Source organism: Triticum aestivum, chromosome 3A (genome assembly GCF_018294505.1).
Source record: "Triticum aestivum cultivar Chinese Spring chromosome 3A, IWGSC CS RefSeq v2.1, whole genome shotgun sequence".
NCBI lineage: Eukaryota > Viridiplantae > Streptophyta > Magnoliopsida > Poales > Poaceae > Triticum > Triticum aestivum.
Genome location: NC_057800.1, coordinates 430956904 through 430969444, shown reverse-complemented (window position 1 = coordinate 430969444; position 12541 = coordinate 430956904).

The window sequence follows — 12541 nt, the reverse complement described above, 5'->3', positions numbered from 1 at the left end:
ATATTGAATCAAGGCACCCAAGAAGATAAAGGCAAAGGACATCCATGAATATTGCTAGTCATTTGGAATTAACTATAATGCAGGCAGACAAGAATTTCAAGAGACATGGGCTGTAGAGGACTCTCGAAAGATCGGATAGTATTTCAAAGAATTTTGTGAAACACATGAACAACTGTGGATGAGCGGATACTCGGTAAGAGCGAGGAATTATCCGTAGGGGTAATCATGTGGCAAAGAACTGCAAGGTAGTATCTCAAAGGACTCTTAGAACAATAGAGAGAATTTCGGGGTATCTTGTAATAACAAGATCAACGAGAAATGATTATATGAAGGACAAGTGTACGTGGTTATCCATAGGGGGTTTATCGATGGAAGGGAATTGCAAAAGCGATGGCACAAAGTCTCGAGAGAACATCGTAGAGTATCTTCGGGATCCTTCGGTGCACCAAGCAATCATCTGGAGTGAGGGCTCTCCAGGAGGAAGTAGTTACGAGAACCTAGTGTTGGAGTTAGCAAAATCATTTAACCTGAGTAGAAGAGAGATCAGAGTCCTAGAGTATAGACGAGGAATAAAAGATCCTAATACCACCCAATGGCGACATGGGCCCGTAAGACACACAACCATGTTAGTAAAAGTTTTGCAATGTCTAGACTCGACTTTGGCCAAGGAGTGGAAAGGGGATTCAGGCAGTCGGCTCTAATACCAACTTGTGATGCCCCCGATTCAATCATACACTAGTCATACACGCAAACGTGTACGGTCAAGATCAGGGACTCACTGGAAGATATCAGAACACAACTCTAAAAATAAATAAGTCATACAAGCATCATAATACAAGCCAGGGACCTCGAGGGCTTGAATACAAGTGCTCGATCATAGACGAGTCAGCGGAAGCAACAATATCTGAGTACAGACATAAGTTAAACAAGTTTGCCTTAAGAAGGCTAGCACAAAAAGTAGCAATGATAGAAAAAGGCAAGGCCTCCTGCCTGGGACCTCCTAACTACTCCTCAAAGCCGAACTCCATGTAGAAGCATCCTCGGGATCCTCTGGATCTTGGACTCCATTATATGATCGCAATAACCAGGAAAAGGGGAAAAGGAAGTAGCAACGCAACCGTGAGTACTCATCCTAAGTACTCGCAAGCAAGGATCTACACTACATATGCATTAGTATCAATGAAATGGGTAGTATATGTGGACTGAACTGCAGAGTGTCAGAATAGGAGGGGATAGCTAGTCATATCGAAGACTACGCTTCTGGTAGCCTCCATCTTGAAGCATATAGAAGAGAGTAGCTGGTAAGTTCACCAAGTATCATCATATAGCATAATCCTACCCGGCGATCCTCTCCTCGTCGCCCTCTGAGAGAACGACCATCGGGTTGTATCTGGCACTTGAAAGGGTGTGTTTTATTAAGTATCCAGTTCTACTTGTTATAAGGTCAAGGTACAACTCTGGGTCATCCTTTTACCAAGGTCACGGCTATTCAAATAGTAAACTTCCCTGCAGGGGTGCACCACATTACCCAACACGCTCGATCCCTCTCGCCGGACACACTTTCCTGGGTCATGTCCGGCCTCGGAAGATCAATACGTCGCAGCCCCACCTAGTCTCAACAGAGAGGTCACCATGCCAGTCTAAATCCTAAGCGCGCATGGGTCTGGGCCCATCGCCCATTGCACTCCTGCACGTTGCGAGGACGGCCGGAAGTAGACCTAGCCCCCTTAATACAAGCGCAGGCTTATGGTCCAATCCGGCGTGCGTCGCTCCATCGCTGACGTCAAAAGAGCTTTGGCTGATACCACGATGTCGAGTGCCCATAACTGTTCCCGCGTAGTTGGTTAGTGCATATAAGCCAGTGGCCAGACTCAAATCAAATACCAAGATCTCGTTAAGCGTGTTATTTTGAAGTAACGGCGGATGCCGACCAGGGCCAGGCCCACCTCTCACCTAGGTGGTCTCAACCTGCCCTGTCGCTCCACCACAAAGATCCACTTAGAGGGTCGTCGGGACAAATGTCCTTTCAGCCCCCAATCTGTGAATCACTCGTGAGTACTTATGAGCCGACCGGACTTTAGTCACCATAATTATCATATATTATGTATATAAGTATATACTCGTGATCAACTCCCGAGTGATCACGGCCCGGTAGTATAGCATGGTAGACGGACAAGAATGTAGGGCCAGTGATGGAATACTAGCATCCTATACTAAGCATTTAGGATTCCGGGTAAAGGTAACTACAGAAGTAGCAAAGACAGGCTATGCAATAGAATAGGATTAACCAAAAGTAGTAACATGCTACACTACTCTAATGCAAGCAGTAGAGAGAAGGAATAGGCGATATCGGGTTGATCAAGGGGGAGGGGGATTGCCTGGAAGCTCGGCAGAGGATGGGTTGTCAAAACCGTAGTTGTACTGGGTAGCAGCGGCGTCGGTCTCGGTGTCTAACGAGAGACTAGGGGGAAGAAACAATAAATATAATGCAAACACATGCATGACGATGCATGACATGACAATGAGCGGTGCTAGGTGTGCCCTAATGCGGCAGTAGGTGATACCGACAAAGGGGGGAAACATGTGGGAAAGTATTCTCGGTGTTTCGTGTTTTCGAACAAATGGACCAGAGGGGGAAAGCTGCATGTTCACTATGCTAGGGACGTGTGGCTAACAAATGGAGTGCGTATTCGGATCCGTCTCATCGTTCTGAGCAACTTTCATGAACAAAGTATTTTTCATCCGGGTTACACATTATTACAAAGTAATTTCTCGATATTTAAGTCATTTTTAGAATTAACATAATTAATTTAATTAGAAAATACAATTATGAAGTAATCATGACGTCAGCGGTCAACTCTGACCGTTGACTGGTCAAACTGACACATGGGTCCCACTGTCATTGTCGAGGAATAACTAAACATGTTTAATTAGTTTAACTAGTGATTAGGTTAAACTAAACATAATTAATTAAATTAATCAATTACTTAATTAAATACTATTTTTATTTATTATTTACTATTAATATTTTTAATTCTTTTTTTAAAACATTCTGGGGGTAGGCCCCCTGTCATAGGGCCAGGGGCCTTAGCGGGTGAGTGATACGTCCATTTTGGATCATGTTTTCTTACTGTTGTTTATAATGTTTTTATCCATAATAATGCTTTTTCGAGTAATTATAATGCCTACTCTCTCATAATATGCAAGGTATACACAAAGAAGGAGAATTCTGGCAGTTGGAAATCTGGACCTGAAAAAGCTACGTCAGGCTACCTATTCTGCACAACTCCAAATGAGCTAAAACTTCACGGAGAATTTTTATGGAATATTTAAGAATTATTGGAGCAAATAACTTCCACAGGGGGGCCACAAGGTGGGCACAACCCACCTGGGCGCGCTAGGGAGCCCAAGTGCGCCCTGGTGGGTTGTGCAGACCTAGGACCACCTCCGGTGCCCATCTTCTGGTATATAAGTCATTTTGACCTAGAAAAATTAAGGAGAAGACTTTCGGGACAGAGCGCCGCCTCCTCGAGGCGGAACTTGGGCAGGAGCACTTTTGCCCTCCGGCGGAGCGATTCCGCCAGGTGAACTTCCCTCCCGGAGGGGGAAATCATCGTCATCATCATCACCAACAACTCTCCCATCTTGGGGAGGGCAATCTCCATCAACATCTTCAACAACACCATCTCATCTCAAACCCTAGTTCATCTCTTGTGTTCAATCTTGTTACTGGAACTATAGATTGGTGCTTGTGGGTGACTAGTAGTGTAGATTACATCTTGTAGTTGATTACTATATGGTTTATTTGGTCGAAGATTATATGTTCAGATCCAATATGCTATTTAATACTCCTCTGATCATGAGCATGTTTATCATTTGTGAGTAGTTACTTTTGTTATTGAGGTCACGGGAGAAATCATGTTCCAAGTAATCATGTGAACTTGATATGTGTTTGATATTTTGATAGTATGTATGTTGTGATTCCCTTAGTGGTGTCATGTGAATGTCGACTACATGAAACTTCACCATATTTGGGCCTAATGGAATGCATTGTGGAGTAGCAATTAGATGATGGGTTGCGAGAGTGATAGAAGCTTAAACCCCAGTTTATGCGCTATTCCGTAAGGGACCGATTGGATCCAAAAGTTTAATGCTATGGTTAGAATTTATTCTTAATACTTTTCTCGTAGTTCCTGCTTGCGAGAGGGTTAATCATAAGTAGGAGATTTGTTCAAGTAAAAACAGCACCTAAGCACCGGTCCACTCACATATCAAATTATCAAAGTAGCGAACACAAATCGAACCAACATGATGAAAGTGACTAGATGAAATTCCTGTGTACCCTCAAGAACACTTTGCTTATCGTAAGAGATCGTTTTGGCATGTCCTTTGCCTCAAAAGGATTGGGCTACCTTGCTAAACTTTTGTTACTACTATCGTTACTTGCTCGTTACAAATTATATTGCTATCAAACTACTCCGCTACTTACAATTTCAGCACTTGTAGACATTACCTTGCTGAAAACCACTTGTCATTTCCTTCCTCTCGTCGTTGGGTTCGATACTCTTACTTATAGAAAAGAGCTACAATTGATCTCCTCTACTTGTGGGTCATCAAGGCTATTTTCTGGCGCGATTGTCGGGGAGTGAAGCGCCTTTGGTAAGTGGAATTTGGTAAGGAAACATTTATATAGTGTGCTGAAATTTATTGTCACTTGTTACTATGGAAAACAATCCTTTGAGGGGTTTGTTCGGGGTATCTTCACCTCGTCTGAAACCACAGTTAGTTACCCCTCAACCTACTGCTCCTACTGAAAATATTGAACATGAAATTCCTTCGGGTATGATAGAACAACTGCTAGCTAATCCTTATGTAGGAGATGGAACCAAACATCCTGATATTTGATACGTCTCCAATGTATCTATAATTTTTTATTGTTCCGTGCTATTATATTATCTATTTTGGATGTTTAATGGGCTTTAATATGCACTTTATATTATTTTTGGGACTAACCTATTAACCGGAGGCCCGGTGCTAGTTTTCGTTTTTTTGCATATTTTAGTGTTTCACAGAAAAGGAATATCAAACGGAATCCAAATGGAACGAAACCTTCGCGAGGATCTTTCTTGGAACAAACGCAACCCAGGAGACTTGGAGTACAAGTCTGGAAGTCCGTGAAGCTTCCACGAGGTAGGGGCGCCCAGGGGGGTAGGCGCGCCCCCTACCCTCGTGGGCCCCACGGAGCTCCACCGATGTACTTCTTTCGCCTATATATACTCTTATACCCTAAAAATCTCGAGGGGAGCCACAAAACCACTTTTCCACCGTCGCAACCTTCTGTATCCATGAGATCCCATCCGAGGACCTTTTTCGGTGATCTGTCGGAGGGGGAATCGATCAGGAGGGCTTCTACATCAACACCATAGCCTCTCCGATGATGTGTGAGTAGTTTACCACAAACCTTCAGGTCCATAGTTATTAGCCAGATGGCTTCTTCTCTCTCTTTGATCTTCAATACAAAGTTCTCCTTGATGTTCTTGGAGATCTATTCGATGTAATATTCTTTTGCGGTGTGTTTGCCGAGATTCGATGAATTTTGGATTTATGATCAAGTTTATCTATGACCAATATTTGGTTCCTCTCTGAATTCTTATATGCATGATTTGATATCTTTGCAAGTCTCTTCGAATTATCGGTTTAGTTTGGCCTACTAGGTTGATCTTTCTTGCAATGGGAGAAGTGCTTAGCTTTGGGTTCAATCTTGCGGTGTCCTTTCCCAGTGACAGTAGGGGCAGCAAGGCATGTATTGTATTGTTTCCATCGAGGATAAAAAGATGGGGTTTATATCATATTGCTTGAGTTTATCCCTCTACATCATGTCATCTTGCCTAAAGCATTACTCTATTCTTATGAACTTAATACTCTAGATGCATCCTGGATAGCGGTCGATGTGTGGAGTAATAGTAGTAGATGCAGAATCGTTTCGATCTACTTAACACGGACGTGATGCCTATATTTCATAATCATGCCTAGATATTCTCATAACTATGTGCTTTTCTATCAATTGCTCAGCAGTAATTTGTTCACCCACCGTAATACTTGCTATCATGAGAGAAGCCACTAGTGAAACCTATGGCCCCGGGGTCTATTTATATCATATAAGTTTCCGATCTACAATTCTAGTTTACTATTTATTTTATTTTGCAATCTTTACTTCTCAATCTATACAAAAAAAATACCAAAAATGTTTATCTTATTATCTTTATCAGATCTCACTTTCGTAAGTGACCGTGAAGGGATTGACAACCCCTTTATCGCGTTGGTTGCGAGGTTCTTGATTGTTTGTGCATGTACTAGGTGACTTGCGTGTAGTCTCCTACTAGATTGATACCTTGGTTCTCAAAAACTGAGGGAAATACTTACGCTACTTTGCTGCATCACCCTTTCCTTTTCAAGGGAAAACCAACGCATGCTCAAGAGGTAGCAATATGCACTTGATATATGTAGAACAAATTTGTGGATTGTTTAAGCTTGCAGGTTTACCTAGGGATGAAGTTATGAAAATGGTTTTCCCTTTATCTTTGAAAGGAAAAGTCATTGGCATGGTATAAGCTATGCGATGATATTGGATCTTGGAATTGGAATAGATTGAAATTGGAGTTCCACCAAAAAAATATCCTATGGATCTAGTTCCTCATGATCGGAATTATATATATAATTTTTGGCCTCGTGAAGGAGAAAGTATCGCTCTAGCTTGGGGAGGCTTAAGTCAATGTTGTATTCATGCCCCAATCATGATCTCTCAAGAGAAATCATTATCCAGAATTTTTATGCTCGGCTTTCTCGTAATGGTCAAACCATGCTTGATACTTCTTGTGCTAGTTCTTTTATAAAGAAGACTATTGAATTCCGGTGGGATCTTTTAGGAAGAATTAAACGCAACTCTGAAGATTGGGAACTCGACGAAGGTAAAGAGTCGGGTATTAAACTTAAGTATGATTCTGTTAAATCTTTTATGGATACCGATGCTTTTCAAAAGTTTAGCACTAAATATGGACTTGACTCTGAGATAGTAGCCTCCTTTTTGTGAATCACTTGCTACTTATGTTGAACTCCCCAAAGAGAAGTGGTTTAAATATCACCCACTTATTAAAGAAGAAATCAAAGAACCGGTACAAATTAAAGAAGAGACTATACTTTATAATGTTGATCCAATTGTTCCTTCTGCTTATATTGAGAAGCCACCTTTCCCTGTTAGGATAAAGGAACATGCTAAAGTTTCAACTATGGTTAACAAAATTTATATTAGAACACCTAGACCTGATGAATAAATTAAAGTTGAACCTAGTATTGCTATGGTTAAAGATCTCTTGGAGGAAGATATGGATGGGCATGTTATTTACTTTTGTGAAGAAGCGGCTAGAATTGCCAAACCTGACAAAAAGGATAAACATAGACCTGTTGTTGGCATGCCCGTCATCTCAGATAAAATAGGAGATCACTGTTATCATGGTTTATGTGACATAGGTGCTAGTGTGAGTGATATTCCTTACACCTTATATCTAGAAATTATGAAAGACATAACACCCGCAGAGATAGAAGACACAGATGTTACTATTAAACTTGCTAATAGAGACACTATATAACCAATTGGGATTGTTAATATTGAAGTCTTGTGTGGGAAAATAAAATACCCTACTGATTTTCTTGTTCTTGATTCCCCACAAGATGACTTTTGTCCCATTATCCTTGGTAGACCTTTCTTGAACACCGTTAATATTAAGATAGATTGCAAGAAACAAACTGTCGGCGTTAGTTTTGGTGATGAGTCTCATGAGTTTAATTTTTCCAAGTTTAGTAGAAAGCTTCATGAAAAAGAATTGCCTGGTAAGGATGAATTAATTGGTCTTGCTTCTATTCCTGTACCACCTACTGATCCTTTAGAACAATACTTGCTAGACCGTGAAAATGATTTTCATATGCATGAAAGAAATGAAATAGATAGGATTTTCTTTGAACAAGGTCCTCTACTTAAACACAACTTGCCTATTGAAACTCTAGGAGGTCCTCCTCCACCTAAAGGTGATCATGTGTTCGAATTAAAAAAATTGCCAGACACTTTGAAATATGCTTATCTTGATGAAAAGAAGATATGTCATGTTATTATTAGTGCTAACCTTTCATAACATGAAGAAGAAAGATTATTGAAAGTTCTAAGGAAGCACCGAGCTTCTATTGGATATACTCTTAATGCTTTAAAGGGCATTAATCCCACTTTGTGTCAGCACAAAATTAATATGGAACCTGATGCTAAACCCGTTGTTGATCACCAATGTTGGTTAAATCCAAAGATGAAGGAAGTGGTAAGAACGGAAATCGTAAAGCTTCTGAAAGCAGGTATAATCTATCCTATAGCTGATAGTAGATGGGTAAGTCATGTTCATTGTGTCCCTAAGAAATGAGGTATAACTGTTGTTCCTAATGATAAGAATGAACTTATTCCACAAATAATTGTTACAGGCTATAGAATGGTAATTGATTTTAGAAAATTAAAGGAAGTGACTAGAAAAGATCATTACCCTCTGCCTTTTATTGATCAAATGATTGAAATATTATCTAAGCACACACATTTTTGCTTCCTTGATGGATATTCTGTTTTTTCACAAACACCTGTTTCTCAACCTGATCAAGAAAAGACCACTTTTACTTGTCCCTTTGGAACCTATGCTTATAGACGTATGCCTTTCAGTTTATGTAATGCACGTGCTACATTTCAAAGATGTATGACTGCTATATTGTCTGACTTTTTTAAAAAGATTGTTGAGGTTTTCATGGATGATTTCTCTGTTTATGGGAAGTCTTTTGATGATTGTTTAAGCAATCTTGATCGAGTTTTACAGAGATGTGAACAAACAAATCTTGTCTTGAATTGGGAGAAGTGTCACTTTATGATTAATGAAGGCATTGTCTTGGGTCATAAAATTTCTGAAAGAGGTATTTAAGTGGACCAAGCTAAGGTTGATGCAATTGATAAAATGCCATATCCTAAAGATATAAAAGGTATTCGTAGTTTCTTAGGTCATGCTGGTTTCTACAGGAGATTCATCAAAGACTTTTCTAAAATTTCTAGGCCTATTATGAATCTTTTGCAAAAGGATATCCCTTTTGTTTTTGATGATGATTGTTCAGAAGCCTTTGAAACACTCAAGAAAGCCTTAATTTATGCATCTATTGTTCAACCACCTGATTTGAACTTCCCTTTTGAAATTATGTGTGATGCTAGTGATTATGCTATTGGTGCTATTCTAGGATAAAAAGTTGATAAGAAATTGAATGTTATTCATTATGCTAGTAAAACTCTAGACAATGCTCAAAGAAATTATGATACTACTGAAAAAGAATTCTTAGCAATTGTGTTTGCTTGTGATAAATTTAGACCTTATATTGTTGATTCCAAAGTAACTATTCACACAGACCATGCTGCTATTAAATATCTTATGGAAAAGAAAGATGCTAAACCTAGACTCATTCGATGGGTTCTCTTGTTACAAGAATTTGATTTACATATCATTGATAGAAAAGGAGCTGAGAACCCAGTAGTTGATAATTTGTCTAGGCTTGAAAATTTGCCTAATGACCCACTACCTATTGATAATAGTTTTCCTCATGAGCAGTTAGCTGCAATAAATGTTGCTCATAATACTCCTTGGTATGCTTATTATGCTAATTACATTGTTCCTAATATTTACCACCTAGCTTTACATACCAACAAAAGGAAAAATTATTCTATGATTTGAGACATTACTTTTGGGATGACCCACATCTTTATAAAGAAGGAGTGGATGGTATTATTAGACGTTGTGTACCAAAGCATGAACAAGGACAAATCCTATGGAAATGTCACTCCGAAGCTTATGGAGTACATCATGCTGGAGATAGAACTGCTCACAAAGTATTGCAATTTAGATTCTACTGGCATACTCTATTCAAGGATGCCCGTAAGTTCGTCTTATCTTGTGATGAATGTCAAAGAATAGGTAATATCGGTAAGCGTCCAGAAATTCCAATGAATTACTCACTTGCTGTTGAACCATTTGATGTTTGGGGATTTGATTACATGGGACCTTTCCTTCCTCTAATGGGTATACACATATTTTGGTTGCTGTTGATTATGTTACTAAATGGGTAGAAGCTATTCCAACCAGTAGTGCTGATCACAACACCTCTATTAAAATGCTTAAGGAAGTTATTTTCCCAAGGTTTGGAGTCCCTAGATATTTAATGACTGATAGTGGTTCACACTTTATTCATGGTGCTTTCCATAAATTGTTTGCCAAGTATGATGTTAACCATAGAATTGCATCACCCATCATCCTCGGTCTAGTGGTCAAGTTGAACTTAGTAGTAGAGAAATAAAATTAATTTTGCAAAAGACTATTAATAGGTCCAGGAAGAATTGGTCTAAGAAATTAGATGATGCACTTTGGGCTTATAGAAAAGCGTATAAAAATCCCATGGGTATGTCTCCATATAAAATGGTTTATGGAAAAGCTTGTCATTTGCCTCCTGAGTTAGAACATAAAGCATATTGGGCCGTCAAAGAGCTCAATTATGATTTCAAACTTGTTGGTGAAAAGGGGTTATTTGATATCAACTCTTTAGATGAATGGAGAACCCAAGCTTATGAAAATGCAAAATTATTCAAAGAAAAAGTTAAAAGATGGCATGACAAAAGAATCCAAAAGCGTGAATTTAAAGTAGGAGAATATGTTCTTTTGTACAACTCTCATTTTAGATTCTTTGCAGGAAAACTCCTCTCAAAATGGGAAGGCCTCTATGTTATCGAGGAGGTTTACCGGTCTGGAGCCATAAAAATAAATAACTCTGAAGGTACTAACCCGAAGGTTGTCAATGGGCAACGAATAAAACATTATATCTCAGGTACGCCCATTAATGTTGAAAGTAATATTGTCCAAACTTTGACATGGGAAGAACACATAAAAGAGTCCTTCCGGAACACTCCAGAATCATGAAAATAAGGAGGTACGTGATACGGTAAGTAAACGGACTCCGAAAAATACACAAAAATATTTTTTATCAGTGTTGGAATATTTAAAAAATTGGAAATGAAGAAACTTCCAGGAAGCGTACCCTGGTGGGCACAAGACACCAGGCCTGGCGCGCCCAGGTGGGTTGTGCCCACCTGGGACACCTTCCGTTCTCCATTTTTCTTCCGTATGCTTGTCCTCCAAGATAAAAAAAAATTCTATATATACTTCCCGAACCTGTTGATCACCGTATCGCGGAGAAAATCCTCTATTCTCTTTTCTCGCTGTTTTCTAAGCAGTTCTGAAAATATGTCGTCCCAAGACTCCAACGGAGAGAGCTATGTCTTACATCTCATTGCTGACCCAAAGACCTATGGGGACCTATCCCCTTATGGTCGAACTACAGATGACAAAGATGATGCTCACTTAATGAAGATCGATGATTCAAGCTCGGAGGAGGAGGGTGCCCGTCTACCTCAACCTGCGGATATGCATCTGGAATTCAAGAAGTCAAGTCTTCCCAAGAGAGCTAACCGGTCTAAAAACCAATCTATTCCTTTTCGTTTTAGGCAGAAAAGCAAAGGGGATTTATGCGACAAGATCTTGAAGCTGGAGTTGGAAGTCGATGATTTAAAGGAGGAAATTGCTCTCCTCAACTATAATATGGAAAAGTTGAAGGCACAATTGTCATTATCACCATCATATTCTTCACCACCAAAAGAGAACTAAGCATAGGGTATGGGCACTCCCCTTGGCTTCTGCCAAGCTTGGGGGAGGTGCCCCGTTATCGTATCACCCCACTATCCTTTTTTGCTTTTCCTTATTTTAGTTTGATATTTTTTCTTTAGATGAATAGAAGTTTAGTTCGATCATTTTTCTTTGAGAGTTTGCTTAGTGATATATCCTTGTAATCATGTGCAAGTTATATAATAAAGTTAGTTTGAGTTTTTGCTTTCTTTACTTTCTTGTTGCAAATTAAAGAAAAGAAATAAGAAAGGAAAGGAGAAAGGAAATAAATAAAAGAAAGGAAAGAAATAAAGTAAATATCATGTGCTAATCCTATGGTAGGTAATGACACCACATAATTAAATGTATAAGTAGAAAAAATTATTAGAGATTGACAAACATAGCATTAGTCAATTATGCAACTCATGAAAGAATTAATAAGGGAAGAGAAGATTCACATATAAATATATTATCCTAGAAATATTTTGTGATTGTGAGCCCTCATCCAAATATTATATGCCAAAATTGTTGACGTTGGACAAGGAAGACAACTTAATGCTTTATGTTTGTTTATATTCATATAGAAGTCATATTGTCATAGATCCTTTAACATGTGGTGCTTGCCCCTATCTTTGCTAGCCAAAAATTCCGCACTAAGTAGAGATACTACTTGTGCATCCAAAAACCCTTAAACCCAAATCTTATTTTCAAGTGTCCACCATACCTACCTAGGGATTGAGCAAGATCCCTCAAGTAAGTTGTCATCG